Genomic DNA, 16,757 nt, shown 5'->3' on the forward strand with positions numbered 1-16,757 from the left:
CAATAATTATTATATGTTTATAAGAATGCTGGTATTGATATAATCATTTTTTTTATTTGAGAAGTCAAACAATAAGGAACACATAACAATCTGTATGTAAATTATTTAATTAAAACTTATATAAAAGTTGAAACTGTATTATTTACCATTTAACATCTGGATTCTGGTTATTTTCAAATTTTGCTTCAGCCACATGTGAACATTTCAGTGCATTTAATGCAATCAGTTAATGTTATAAAACGTGGCTATGATTGTCAGCTGGACTCAGTGGAGAATAGATTATTCAAATATATGCAGATTATGAATGTGTAATGAAGTGACATTACCATGAAACGCTGGAACTGCATCAATATCCCGCCAGAACTCGTAACAGAATACAGGAGACTGGAAGGGTGGCTGGATACTACAAATTTAGGGTATAGAACACGAAGGATTACACTACTAACATCTTATTAATTCCTGATCGGGACGATTTGTGTAATCTTCTTGAAATCACGGTTAAATTCAGAATATATATTAGGATTTAATTTACTAGTCTCTCAAGAAACTCTATATCAATACGTGTGATCCTGTGCTTAATTTCAAACAAGTTCAAGATAATGTATTTTATTGTTTTCCTTCAGATGTTAAAAATGCTCTACGGATTATTGTGAAATCATAGCAATGCATCTAGTAAAATTGTTCCAAGAATTTTTTAGGACGTTTTACCGGGTTTTTATAGCTCAATAATGATTGTTGTATACTCGATACGAATATTTCCGAAGTTGTGACGATATTTTGCCATCAACAATAAATGTAACATTTATAATAATAAATCTTTATTAACCGTAATATACAATGTCATACATACAAAAATAATAACAAAGGTATACACAGTTAAATGGCGGACTTATTGCCACTTGCAATTTCTTTCAGTCTAACCAAAACTAAATAAAAAGGATAAAAGTAATTTGAAAAATAAATTATAAATTAAAATAAAAAACAAAAATATTTAAAAATTTAGAAAAATACACACAGTAAAAGCATTACACAAGATAATGGTTTCTAATGTTTGCATTAATTATATTTAAGACATTTTACATTGTTCTATTACATCTTCCAAATATTCATTTGTATTAAAGAAACATTTTTTAATTAAAAATATTTAAACACACCTACAAATTTTCGACCCAATTTATTTCAATAATTTTATTGGGAGCTTATTAGATATTTTTACTTCCATGCATACGGACTCTCTTTGTATAAATGATTGTTTCGTTAGTGGAATTTTCAATCTACTTTTATTCCTGGTGTTGTGAAAGTAATTTTTTCCTGTGTAATAGAATATTCAGGTCTTGATTTAACAGTAAGACAAAGTTCCATTATATAAATACCCGTCACTGTTTATAAATTTAATCGAATGAAAATTGGCCTACGTGTAGCCAGGGAGTCAGCATTGACTATTTTTTAACAAACCCCGTGACGCAGTTGGTTAGATAAGTAAATGTGAAACCTGCTGACGAGCTTCCGTTGAGAGGATGGTTCAATACGTATTTGAGCATTTAAATTGTGGTTACTAATTATATTAATAAAATATATATTTAAAAAAAAATCTCGTTTACTTGTTTTTTGAGCTACGACGCGTTCTTTTTATATATTTTTTCTAAATTGTGCACTGAAAGTTCATTGACATATATGACCCAATTACTCAATCCATAATTTATTTAAAAATAACCAGTGGTCGGTTTTATCGCTTTCGCGACACCTTTGAAACTGGTATCTTTATTATATTAATCTAGCTCATAGATCAGAGTTGTTGTATCACACAGAACCACAGAAAAAATAGCAATTTATAGTATACTATCGGACCTGACAGATGTTGTCCTGCCAGAATGTTGGCTTGCCTGCTATTTACTTGGAAAAAGACTTAACATTGACAAGCAGGTACCTAAGTACTTGTTTATGATTGAATTTCAAAAATAAAAATAATTCATTTTCAAATATATGATTCTTTTTGCAAATCTCAAACTCGGCTCTTCTCACTTACAGGGTGCACTTCATTCATGAATGCAATTTTGAAAAATGTATTGAATGTCAGTTAATATTACTTTAGTATTATCAAAAATCCAGTAAAAAGAAGTTAATGGGAAGAAATTATGTGGAATATTAGGAAATAATTTGATTAGGATCCATAAAAAGCTAATATTGTTTGTAAACGTTCGTAAACAAACTTTTTTAAACACAAAAAACAATATTCTTCCAATTTTTTTGTATATGTATTCTCGTCAAATGCAACCCTGGTAGGTCGATGAAAAAAATATTTTGCTTCTAACTGTTCTTTTACAGATTCGATTAAAAATTTTAAAATGTATTGAATTTGATATTATTTTAGTATTACAGAAAATCCAATAAAAAATAATAAATTTTAAGGAATTTAAGGAAGAAATATGATTGAGATCCACAAAAAAAAATGCTGTTTGTAAACATTCAAAAACAAACTTTTTTATACACAAAAAAACAACATATTTCCATTTTTTTGCAAATGCATTCTCCTCAAATGCAACCCTGGTTGATTGATGAATAAAACATTTGTGCTCCTTACTTCTTTTTACATATTAGTTTGAAGATTAAAATATCTACAAACACGCGCAGCTCAAAGATCTACATTTCGCTGAAAACGTAAATCAGTTAACCCCTTTAGAAGGAGTTCAGTGACATCCCCCCTACATAAGAATTATATATATAAAGATATCACTTACATTATATCATGTACCTACTATGTAGGTAAAAATAATTTATATTATGGTTAACCCGTAAATAAAATCACCGTTCAACACTGGTGGACACCATATGCTCTAACTTGGAAGTGAATATGGAATGATGATGATGATGTAATGTGTAGAAATATAAGTTTTCAATTTAAATAAAAGCATTTATTCGTTGTAGGTTCGTGGAAACATGTCTACTAATTGTATTAGTCGTGCATCGCGTGAGTCTCTCAGTGTAATCAGCTGTTGGCGTTGTCTCTTGTCTCGTGCAAAGCAAACAGTCCGAGTTTGGTTCCCGCTCGTCGCCTGTCGTCTCCCACCTGTCGTCCCGTGTCCCGTGTCCTGTGGACCTCCCGAGGGCCGGAGTCAGGGTATTGTCTCAGCTGATTACTGTTTACAGAAGTTCCACAAGTTACTAATCAATTACAGGTGCACTTCGGTCAGTTCAAGCTAATCCTTACTCAAAGATTAACTTAACTCAATTATTTGTTAAATCAACACCAACCCTTTCGAAGCACGTACACATTTTACTGAAATTGGGGAAATTTAAGAAAACCTAAAAAATGAAAAAAATATAAATATTTTAAATATTAAATGTAAAGAGTATATATGCAAAAAATACTAGGTTATATATGTATATTGTAAATAGTGAATATACATAGGTTAATATAAGTGTAAATCAACAATATTTTGAGTTTGTCCGAATATTGTTGATAAATTACCTGGTCCATTAAGAAGTATAGAAATTGAAAAAATAACATTTTCAGGCGTTGCCTAGTATGTAGGTGAAATAATTCAATGAGATGAATATCACCTGCATAAATAAAGATTTCAGCTCTTTAACTTCACAAACATCAACAGATAAAAAAATTGAAGGAATATAGATGTTCAAATATAGGCAGAATGGTGAATGTTACACAGTGTGTAAAGTGGCCACTTAAACCAGCCATTGACAGGTCATAAGCCTTGAAGATGCCTAGACTTCTATGTAACCTTTTCTTAAATATTCTTCATCTCTGTTGTAATATGTTAATAAGTGTAAATATTGAACAGTGTGAATATCATAAATTAGGATAGTAAGTGTGCTATAGTGATAAATAATGTTAGAATAAGTATAGATGTAAATATATATATATAACTAACTGCGATCTCACATGTTCAGTACTTGATACGAAAGATAAAATTAAATATCTTGGTGTATACATAGACCAAAACTTAAAATGGAAGGACCATATCAGTGAACTAGTTAAACGAATTAGAAAATGTATAAACATATTTATTAGATTAAGGAATATTTTAAAAATAGCTTATTACTCAATCGTACAATCTTTGTTACAATATGGTTGTGTAGGATGGGGTGATGCATATGCCAATATATTAAACCCTCTTAAAATAGCACAAAGATTAATTATTAAAGTAATTTTAAAGAAACATAAGGTTCATACAGTAGACACTCTTTATAAAATAAATTCTATTGTACAAATATTTAAAAGAGAAAAAATAAAAGAATTTGAAATGAATAAGTCACTTAGATACCAACATAATATAAAAATTCCTAAATTCCATACAAGTCCTGGTCAAAATAGCTTTGTCTTCAAAGGTGTAAAAAATTATAATAATCTTTCTAATGAACTAAAAACAATTAAAAATAATATATCAATAAATAAATTTAAAGTAAATCTAAAGAAATTTTTTGATCTCGTGTAAAAACAACAATAAATTTTAATTAGTATGAATGTATTATTGTTTTGTGTTTTTTTTCTTTATATATATAATGTTTTTCTTTTTTTTATGTATTAGTATTTAAAATTATATAAACTCTTATAAATAAACAACTACAACAACAAAAGTGTAAGTCACTCTCCAAGCACAATAGTTAGTATCTTTTTTTGGAAAATTACAGTGATAACATTTACTAGATGTGTAAAAGTAGATAAGTTTGGAATTTTACAAAAATATGAACATTTTATGAAATATATGAATAAAAAAAAAACCAAAAGTATATTAGACTATGTTTATCATAGAACTAAATAAAATAAAACATTTTTTTTTGCTCTAGGGAAAGTTAGTTTTTCATTTTTTCAAGTAGTTTCTCTGATAAACATAGTCTATTCTAATACAATATTTATAGATGTACTTATTCTAACATGATTTATCACTATTGTAGGTTAGTATGGACTTGGAAAACAGGGATGAAAGTAGTGCTGTCAAAATGCGATCTCTCAAGCGAATGTGTGGTAAAACTATGGACTGTAGATGCACAAATGTTGAGATCCGTAAATTATCTAAGGCTGAGAAAAGCATTATCAAAAAACCGGAAAAAAGCTCTGCATTTTTTTGGACATTTAGAACGAATAGACAGCGAAAAATTGACAAAAAAGATTTACGATGCAAAAACGTTTATGATTAATATCGTAATGTAATAATATGCTTATGTAATGTTTGTAAAGTGTTTATGTATATAGTTGTACAAATAAAATTTGAACAACTAGTTATACCTCAACTAATAAACAATATACATACAAAAATATTTTCAAAAACATAACATTATTATAAAATCCAAACGCTTTCCGATGACACTCTATCTACCTATAGGTATACATAGATGTTTGTGTTAAACAAAAATCATCGCCATCCCACGAAATGATGCGATAGACCCAGCATTCTTTATATCGTTTCGCTACTCATTGGACATCTTAAGTCTTTTATGATACAGATTGTTTTGAGTTGCTTGGATTCTTATTTTGGGGAGTCTGACACCCTCACCTCCCCTCGTAGGACAGCGATGAAAAGATGAAACATGTACTCGGGCAATAATTTATTATTTAATTTAAAAATCAATTATAAAGTAAGATGAAATAAAAAAACGACAACGACCGAAAAAGCCATGGCATGATCAAATTTAACGCGTGACGGTTTGATTTTTGTTTTGTGTTCACTTATTTCATTATTTATTATGAAAGCGGCTTGTAAATTATAAATGGTAATGAATTTAAGACAAAAATCAACTAATTCAATAAAAGTTTGTTAAATATTTGTTCTTTCGAAGTGTTACTAGAAGCGTAGAATCCCTCATGTTGGGAATTTGTCGGCTGAGCTGTTGTTAATTGAATCCACGGGGAATATTGAACCACGATAAATTTTTGTCAGTTGCCAACGGTTTGAAATGCCACCATTTTGCTTGCCAACCATTTGAAGCTCCAACAATTCTAGCTGTCAACAATTTAGGGCAGCCATTCCGTGACTGCATAATGCAAATGGCGGATAATAAAATAAATGTTTTCAGGTGGGAAAAGCTTTATTGAATTACCGGAACTCAAAAAATGTTATTCTGCACATCGCGGATGAGAAAGCTCACGGGTTTCTTAAATATATATTTTTTTAAATTTATTTGTTAAAAGACTATTATTAAACTAACCCAATTTAAAAAAAATTATGTTCATGTGTCGTATTATCAGCGCTATTATTTTTTAAACATTTGTTTTTCTGAAATTACTCCACATGTGACGTCTCAAGTTCTCTTCCGCATCTTCTCGGTCAGTTCAGCCGATTGGTCCGTCGACTTTCCGTAAACCGGAAATCTATCGAAATTCTTTTTTAATTATTGGTTTCTTCATAAAAACTTGTGACGTCTTTCAAAGTAGTTCGTTATTATTAAAAAAAAAAAAATAACATTCCAGAATCTTTGCTGAAAATTAAATGCTTTAATTTTTACCGGGCGTAAGAAAACATGAAATAAAAAAAAGTAAATGGGTGCTTGATTTCTAAACGTCCCGTCCTTCATGCGCTTTGTAGCTCAAGATGTGTTGTAATCTAAAATTATCAAAAATTAATATAATTGAGGACCGCTTTCACAAAGTGAAATTTAAAAAAAAAACCAAATGCGTTTTTTTTATTGAAATGGGTTTTTCCATGTGAGCTTTATCGATTGGTTAAATAGAACTTTTACAAAACGATATATATACGAAGTTGTAGCAGTTCAAATATCGTGAATTTTTACAAAACGAAATAACTACACTACATAGAGTTTTCACAAAGCGAAATATCTGCATATTTTTTTGGGGTGTTACGTTTTTAAAAAAAAAAAAAAAAACAAACAAAACATGATTTCGGCCAAGAAAAAAGAAGCATAATAATAATAAAATGATTTTATTTGAAATATATTTTGTTATCTCTTTATTTGTGCTATTATGTATGTAAAAATATATAGGAGGTGAATACCAAACTGTGTATATTAACATAGGTACTTAGATATGTATTTTGACATATTATTTTACAAAAAATCAGTTTAAAATGCTTTCATGCAAATGTAAACTTATTTAATTCCCAAAATAAATCAATTTTCCATACATTCCTATCACAAAAATATGTAGATATTTATTTTTTGTAAATATTGGTGAATTTAGAACATTTTTATAAATAATTTTACTGTTTCTACATTGTTGATTTTTGAGTTAAGTACATGTGTAAGGATTATATATATTTATAAAATGTAATTTTTATTTTATTTAAAATCATAATAGTTTATGTATATTTTTAACATGAAAAATCTTTCTTCTGAAAAATTTACATTTTGCAGATATTTCACTTTGTTAAAACGGTCCTCAATTGGAAATGAGGGACGAGGACCCCAACCGCCTATGCGCTCCGTAACTGCAAGACGTGGTGAGATGTTTATTGTACAGTGCCCTTGAAATGGATTTTCACAAAAATGGCGCTTAACAAATTCTTGTTACTTGAATCGGCCTTCACTTCGTAACACTTTATTATTAATTATTATTTGAAAATAAACTTTTGTGATAAGTGTTTTACATTTTTTTCTTTTACAAGAACACTACTACAGCTTCAGGAGAGCACTCCTTCCATCGACGGGTGGTATAAAACTAATATAGTAAATACAGAATATTGTTCACGATATCATAGAATTTAAACAAAAAAAAAACTTTAACATATAACAACAGAGATAAAGAACATTTCAAAGAATGTAATATAGAAGTCTTGGCATCTACAGGGTTGATAACCTGTCATCGGCTGGTTTAAGTGGCCACTTTTCACACTGAGTAAAATTCACGATTCCGCCCATATTTTAACATGTTTATGCCTTAAATTCTTTCATATGTTGATGTTTGTGAAGTTGAAGGACTGAAACCTTTATTTAAACGGGTGAGATTCATATAATTAAATTATTTCACCTTCATACTGGGCAAAGCCTAAAAAATGTTTTTTTTCAATTTCTATACTTCTTCATGGACTAGATGGAATTATCAACATAAGCCCTATAGATGCCTAGACTTCTGTATTACCTTCTCTTAAAAAATCTTTTGTCTCTGTTGTAATATGTTAATATTAACAGCTCTCAAAGGAGTTGAGTCCAGTCCTTGTCTTAAAAAAATTGGACAAACTTTTGAGTTTTTAATATTTTGATATTGTTCATAATAAACGAATAAATTAGTAGAATCGAAAGCGGGGGGGTTTTAGAAATAAGTGGATTAAACACCGCTGCTTTAGGTTTCACTGATTTATTCGTTTATTTTTTGTTTAAATTATATTACATTGTGAACAATATTCTGTAGTTAGGTATTATATTAGTTTTAAATCACCCGTCGATGGGAGGAGTGCTTTATTGAAGCTGAAGTAGTGTCCTTGTAAAAGAAAAAAAATGTAAAACACTAATGACAAAGTTTTATTTTCATATTAATCTTACAAATTATCCAAAATAGATAACTATAGTCCTTAAAATGTAAAATGATTAGAATGACAGTTGTCAGAAAAACTGACGAAATTACTTTGTAGTAACGTCTAAGGAGTGATTTATATTGACACACGAAAAATCATTCGTATTTGGTAAGTTAATTTATTTTTTGTAAATCAACATAAATATATAAAATTAGCTTTAAAACTAAAAAAAAAACTAAAATAAACCTTTTTATTAACGACGTTCTTACAAGGTTACATCATTTTCCAAAAACGTTAGAGATGGGACAAATTGATCAATGTAATTTGATCGAATAAATAAATAATTCGTTTAATAATGTTCACGAAAAAAGTATAAATGTCGTATTCAACACACTATAATAGGATTGTTTTTGAGTTTTTTTTTTAACAATTTTCGGAAACAGAGTTTCGTGATTGCATGAAATAACTGATAAAATCAATTTGATCAGTGATCAGTAATTTCGCATCACTAATGAAATTAGTTTGACAGCTTTCATTCTAATCAAGCTATATTTTAAGGGGGATAGAATAATTTTCTGGTACAAAATGAAGAATGGTTTTGAAGTATGGTAGTTTCTTATTATTCATTTTCCTATTCCTTCAGTAGTTTACCCGAACTAATTTAAACGCAGGTAGGAAATGTTTATGCTCCTATGATTAAACAAGACTAATCCAAGGCAATTAGAGGAAACAAATTTCCCCAAAGACACAGAAGGTACATATTGCCGCTACGTAGTACTAGTATACAATAGAAAGAGTTCAGTATGTTGCGCTGTGTACATTATACATTAGAGTGGGCCGATAATGTGTAAACATTTTGATTTTTTAAGACATCAAAGTGAAAGGGGTCTAAAAAGCTGCATTTTGGAGCACATAGAACGTAAAAATTATTAAAAAAAAATAAAAAATACTACTTTTGGCCCTCAACCGAGGTTTAAAGTTTATTCAATTCAATTCAATTAATTCATTTTAAATATACATTACAAACATATATTCAATACGTACATATTATAAAAAATAAAAACATACACGAAAGAGACTCATGTCAAAGTAGTAGGAGAATCCTGCTCCGGAAAACCCATTCGGATACATGCAACAGATTAATATCCAGAGCGATGTTGTTCAGTATAGCGGTAGCTCTTCCAACAGGCATACCCATAAGTAGGTTGGTCCTGAATATCGGAACATGAAACAATCTATGCTGACGCTGTCTTAGGTAATTATCAGGAACATACAAACCAATGCTCATCATAATCTCAGAATTATTATACCGCGCAACAATCGATAAAAATGTGTAGTCAAATACACATTCCTTCTAGTCTCTAAACTATTGTGGCCAAGCATACCCTGGAGAAACTCGGTCTGGTAGAGCCAATGATAATACCCGCACTCTCTCATGTAGAGATATCTCAGAAACTTCTTTTGGATTTTCTCTATCATAAGAGAGTACTCCAGTACATGTGGCCCCCAAATCATCGAGCCACTCTCGAGTCTACTTTGCACCAAGGAGTTGTAAAGGTTCTCACTACGCGGGTATTTTCGAAAACCCTGGCAGTACGCAGAACAAATTCAAACCTTTTTAATACATCACGGTCTGAACATTTTGTTAGTTATCTACATTGATCAAATTATTTTTTTTAAAGTAAAGACATAACTTAATCACATTACAAATTCAAACACGTTTTAAAACTACCAAAATGCAAGAAGTTTTATTTGAGGGCCAAAAATAGTGTCGAATATTTTTTTTGAAATTTTTTGCATTTTGAATAATCCAAAACGAAACTCTTTAAGCCCCTTTTTTTTCAAATTTCGGAAAAGAAAATATCAGCCTATCGATTGTACATATATGTATACTAATACTTTTACGTGTATTTGTATATTTTTTCACATACCAATAACAATACTTAGCATACTTATACTCGTATGCAGAGACAAACCTTAAGGCGGGGAAAGTACATTCTATTGTCTTCACCTTCGGGTTATTCTCTGCATTTGAAATTAGAATGTAATTTCATCACCTTAAGTTTTGTTTCTGCATACGGGTATTAGTATAGTTATTGAATTAGTGGTTGACTCGCAGAACTCCTGCTCCATTGGTTGGTTGGAAGAAATTGCCATTTAGCAATAAGCCCGCCAATGTACAAATAATCATTATGTACAAAAAGTTAAATAAATAAACTCCAAAGTATAAACTATTAACTCTTGTGTGACTGTGATGTTACACTTGTCTGCATAAGATAAATTACTCGATGTATCTCTCTTTTTTTTTATAATGAATTTGTATTTTTTGCGATCTTCAAACGAATATTTTCACGCCGGATTTGGAAAGTAAAAGTTGTATAAATATGCTAAATTTTAATACAAAAAATATTTATCATTGCTACGCGAAGAATGAATGTGACGCCAATACAAGAAAAAATCTGCAAAAGACAGAGCATGAAGATATAACTTATAACAAAGAAGAGAGAGATTCTGTTCTGTGGCTACTGTTTGTGTGAAACGGATTCAGTCGGTTATTGAAAGTGATGGGAGACGGACGCATGTAAGATTATCGACGTATATATGATTTTTAATTTAGTTTGCTATAACAGGGCTAAATTATATGTTAATTTTTACAAATTATGAAAAGGAATTATTAAACAGTATGTCTCCATGTTTTTTTAATGTACGAATTAAAAATATTCCGTCTTTTGCTTGTAGTGTTATATGATGTTACATCACCGCGCGCAAAGGAATTATTTACCACAGTCTTTTAAGATGAGTTAAAAATCGAATAAAATTGCTTGAAAATATAAATTTCAACGACGCTTCATTTATTTATTGCTTTACGATTTTAGTTTTTTTCTTCATTAAAGAAAATCACCGTACTGAAAAAAACACTTTTTATCATTTAAAAGCATGAATTCACATAAACCATCATAAAATCATATAAAAACTTATAATCAAAAATACTTTTTTATTTATTTGGCCTGATCCACTCATCAATCCGTGCTCAACCCACCTTCATTATCCATTCCTAATAGTAATTTTATAATGAGAGAACTTATTAAAGAAAACGTTCAGTAGTTTTTTTTGCCAAATTAAAAAATATATATGTATCGTGTTATTCGGGCTATGACTTTTTAAAGTTTTGTGATTTTAAAATTCTCCGCCTACGGCTGACATCTCAAATTCTCCACGGTGAGTTATCCTGATGGAGGGTTGACTTCCCAGTCACCGGAAATGTATCATAACACTCTGTCATTGGTTGATTTCGGAGAACTAATGTTGTTCAAAAAAGTTCATTTTAATTTTTTTTCATGCATTTTTGAGAAACTTCGCCGTACAATTCAATGCTCTAATTTTTAACGAGTGTATATATCCAATTTGCAATTGCACTAAATTTTTTTATTGGGCTTTTTAAGTTTTGTCCATGCATTTTTTTTAGAAAGTAAATATGCCATTTTACGGATAGTTATCTTGATCATCAACTTTATTAAAACCACATTGTGATAAATGATTCTAGATCCGATCTATTCTTGTCTCAAGCTCCTAATGCCATGTGGTTCTGAAGGCATTACGGGTGTTTCGGTATTTACTTCCGCCGCATATCGGAATGTCGAGCACTTAAACCGGGGCTGATATATTTACTGTTCCGCCATTACAGGTAAGGGCTGTTTTCCTCCACACACTACTGCTTCCGATATTGTTTGTTCCGACACACCCTATTCCAAGAACATGTAAAAAGATATTACGAACACCTCGTGGTTTATTTGGAGTTGGCTTAAATGACAAAAATTAGACTTATGTTATTTGTTGAAAATAATTATTTTTAATGAAATGCAATTGTTATTTAATTTTAAAACCTTTCGAATCTGTTCAAAAACCAAATATTAAAATAATTTGAAAATAGCCATTCAGGTACCCCAGCGTTGAGTTGTTCGAGGAATTTGATGTATAAGTTATAAGACAATTATATATATCTAGAATACTTATGTCTGTGAAAACAAATTACTCTACCAAATCCCAAAAGTACAACCAGAAGTCAAACTAAAGGATGGGTCATGGGGTCTACCAAAAACTCTGAATTCGGGCAAAAAAAAACAGGATTCTGGGTCCTAAAATAATAAATATGTTAACCACACATTACAAAACGATGACCCGAATTCAATTAAATAAATTTGTAAATAAATGGTTACTGGATTGAAAACATTGGTCCTTTCATTACAAGACTTACATTCCTTCAAAATCAATGGACATGATCATACACTGGATACGAAAATCGAAATGTCATTTCATCAAATTCTGGGTTTGCATCCATCTGCTTCTAAGGTACAAAAATTTTAGCAGCAAAAAATTGCATAGGCAAGATGTGATACTAAAAAAAACGCAGCGCGTTAAATAAATCTTGTAATAAATGTCTTAAAATGTAATGTGCCTTTCTTTACGTCTGAAATCCACCCTTAATAATGGTGAGGGGTGGTAAAATGTAAGCGAAGAAGGATAATTATTAGTGCCATTAGCTTGTGACGCACTAGATACGTCATAATAAAACATTTTACGATTATGACGCAATCGCGACATGAGTTTGCCGAGAATATTTCATTCTAACTAATCTTCATGCAAATTCACGTTTCCGACGGGAAATGAGAAATGCTCAGCGCTGGAGCAGTTTCCTTTCGCCCTGAACTCCGAGTCTAGGGGCTCCGGGATATATCCTTTGGGGCCCACCTGCCCGAAGGATATTCTATTTTTCATACAAATCGGCCACAATTCCTCGCAACGGAACTTGCGCTACGTGGGAACGCCAAATCACCGCACATGTTTAAGATGCAACAAACTTTAGTTATTTTCAATGCACTTTTGATTGCACAATATTTTAGAATACGCAAGCTAAAATCGTCAGGATTAAACCCTTTTCCACACCGGATGGTGCATACGGCACTACCGTTTTGAAATTTTTTGAATTAATTTTTTTGTTTTTTTTTTACAATAAACAAAAGAGATAAAACAGAGTATTCAATAAAAGAAATAATAAAAGCAATGTAATACATATAATTAATAAGAATAGTAAACGAAAAATCCCACCAAGGCACATTGAAAATGTAAACGCAACGATCATCTAATAAAGGAAGGTAAAGTGATCAGTCGATCAACAATTTTTTTTATTTGTTAATGCCTAAACGGTTTTTAAATATACAGAGATTAAAATTGAAAATATAATTTTAAAATGAAAATTAAAAAGATAAAAATACTAGGTACTTAAGGAAGAAGTTCAGTTCTACGGGAAATTTGATATGAAAATGTATTCTTACGCGTGGTAAAAATTAGTGCATTAAATTTATTTATTTTTATTTTTGCACCACAACAGGCCAGGAGGCCCAACTACAGTGGTGAATTACATCACAGAACACCCATCTCTTTTTAACTCTCTCGGGAACAGATAATTAATGTGAATTATCTTTTATATTGTATTGTGCGTTTATATTTATCTTTTACAAAAACTTTAAATGAGTTTATGGACTACTTTTATACTTGTGCATTTATTATATAATTCTGTTGTTTTTTCCAATAAAAATAATATAAAATAAACTTACAATGGCCGCATCGCGTAGCGTCGTTCAATTTATTACTAGTAAATTAATGTGAAAAATTATGTGAAGGAGTTGTAAAATATTAATAACCGAGAATAATTTTAAGTCTGGAAATAATAAAGTTTGAGAATAAATAAAGTTTATTGGGTTTTTAAACAAACACAAATCAGCGCTTTTAAAACGTTATTGCAAGCATACGCCACCTGAAGCAATGAAAGGGGCAATTAGGGTAAATATAGAGACCAATTTCCTGCAATTTGTGTCACACTTTATAGGGGAAACTAATAAATTGCACTACGATTATACCTTAAACGTATTCCGTTCAGCTGATGGACGATCAACACCCCCACTTCCTTCCCTCACCCACGACGAAGAGGAAAATTCGTACCTGAAGCTCGTATTATATGGGTCAGAAAATGGTAGAAGATCTTAAGCAAGATTTCACCGAATGAATACTGTTTCGTACAAAACATAATTATAATTATTACCTGTGTCAGACCTGCAGTCATGTGTATAAAATAGAACCGGAATCCTAAACGAATGTTTTTTTACTCGATGGTTGCTCTCAGATGAAAAACGTCCTTCTTAAAGTGTAGTAGATGGCACGTTTGCTTACCATGCTTGAGGTCTCAGGTTCGATTCCCGGAAGGGTTGATGTGTAATATTTGTTTTTATAGGCGGGCTTACTCTAGTATTTCACCATTCGTGGACTGGTACCTGAAACGTAAGACTAACCATCTTACCTTGCGATAACAGATGAATGGATATGCTATATTTAATTAAACAATGTAGTGTTCTATACACCTCTAGGTGTGGGATTTACGTTTTATGATGATGAAAACACAAATTGGGTGAAATCTATGGTGAAATTCAGGAAAGTAAGAACAAGTCCTATTTTTTAAACAAATCTTTCAACCAAGATCTGCGCGCGCATCCTGGGCCATTGATACTATTGACAGTCAACTTTAACTGTCACCCGTGTAATTTTATTTATCCTTACTTTTAACATCACACTAACCTTTCTTTTCTGGAGATACTGATTTGCGATAAGGTTCACGATCTATGTTATTTGAAACCTGATCTTAATTATTGTTGGAAAAAAGATGTATTGTTGGTTTAAAATAATCGCGTTGTCACAAGATTGTTCGTTTTATCAACTGTGCATTGCCCGATATCAATTAATTTTATTAATTTAACAATTTTCGTTGGCATTAATTAATGGGTTGTTAAACCCATTCCGTAATTTAGAATGTACATATCAGGTAGATTAAAAATAATAATGACTAGTAAGTAAAAAAAAAGTAAATGGCTGCTAAACTGCCAATATTTACACAAAAATATTTATTTATTGATGGATATTGTCCATTTATACAATTAGAGGGTATTAATATAACAATAAAAGAACAGTTTAAAACATTAAAAAAAATATATATATATAATATATAACATAAGGAACATCAATACGAGATATGTCCATATTATGTGCAGAAGCTAGATCAGCAAGAAAATCGGCCTATTAATGGGCGAATTCTAACTTGCATTCGTAAGGCTTCTGGGTGCGTAAAATAGTGCATGTGAACACGCTCTAGAATAGAATAATAGCGTACAAACTAACGTCTTTCAGTATGTTTGGAAATACTTCCAGAAATTAGTTATCTGTTATGGCACCGAAAACATCTACGTACTACGCATGCCTAAGCGCAATTTTTAATTACCAAAACTGCACAAGATCTTATACCATTTCTGACCCATATAATAGGAGCCTAACTCACATTTTTCTTTCCATTCAATATCTAACTGCACCCATGAATTATCGCAACTAGGTAAGTAGAGTAATAAATAAAAAGATAGATTTTCTATCCAACTAAGACAAATATTAAATGGGTGCGCTCCTTTAAAACTTGTATGTGACATAATAATTGGAAAGTGTTATGTTAACATTGAGTGGGTTTTATTATTTATAAATAAAATAAAAAAAATCTTTGTGTAAGAAATCAATGTATGAAAGGGTTAAAAATAATGAAATCAGGCGATAGTGCAAATTCAAGGCAGTTATAATTAATTAGATTAGGAAAGAAAGTATCACTTTGATTGTTTGGTCAAGTACAATGAAAAGATTTATTTATTTATTTACTACTTATTCAGTCCATTCAACAATTTCAAACACATTTCCGTATAATATAATTTATACAGATACAATTTAAGTAAAATACAACGAATGAAAATTAAAGCTAGGACTAAAAATTAGATAATAATTATTAAACCATGACAAGATCTGGTCTATCTTAGTAATTGTCTAGATCTAGAAAGACTGATACCAAAAAAGTCCAGATCTTGTCTCAAGTTTACAATGTGACACAATCGGGACATTGGCGCATGCAAGCCATAGTTTAGTCCTGTACTGTGCTGATCAAGGAACAGCACATTATTATTTCGCAGCCGGCGAATCGGAACATTGAATGCCACTTGTTCCAGTAAAGATGGTACATCAGTTAAGCTGTTAAGTAAATTAAACATAAAAATTGAGTCAATGCTATTTCTGCGTTTTTGAAGACTTTAGATTTTTTACATTGACTCCATTTCTCCGTAAGTGTAGTCCCCTCGACGACGACGTTGCACCGATTCGATATGATTCATCCGGCTTGCAAAAAAGGGAGACCAGGTCACGGAGACATATTCTAAAAGAGGACAAATTCTAAATTTAAAACTGTGAGCACACTAG

Source organism: Micrasema longulum, unplaced genomic scaffold (genome assembly GCF_059751315.1).
Source record: "Micrasema longulum isolate JH-2025_06_02 unplaced genomic scaffold, ASM5975131v1 h1tg001792l, whole genome shotgun sequence".
NCBI lineage: Eukaryota > Metazoa > Arthropoda > Insecta > Trichoptera > Brachycentridae > Micrasema > Micrasema longulum.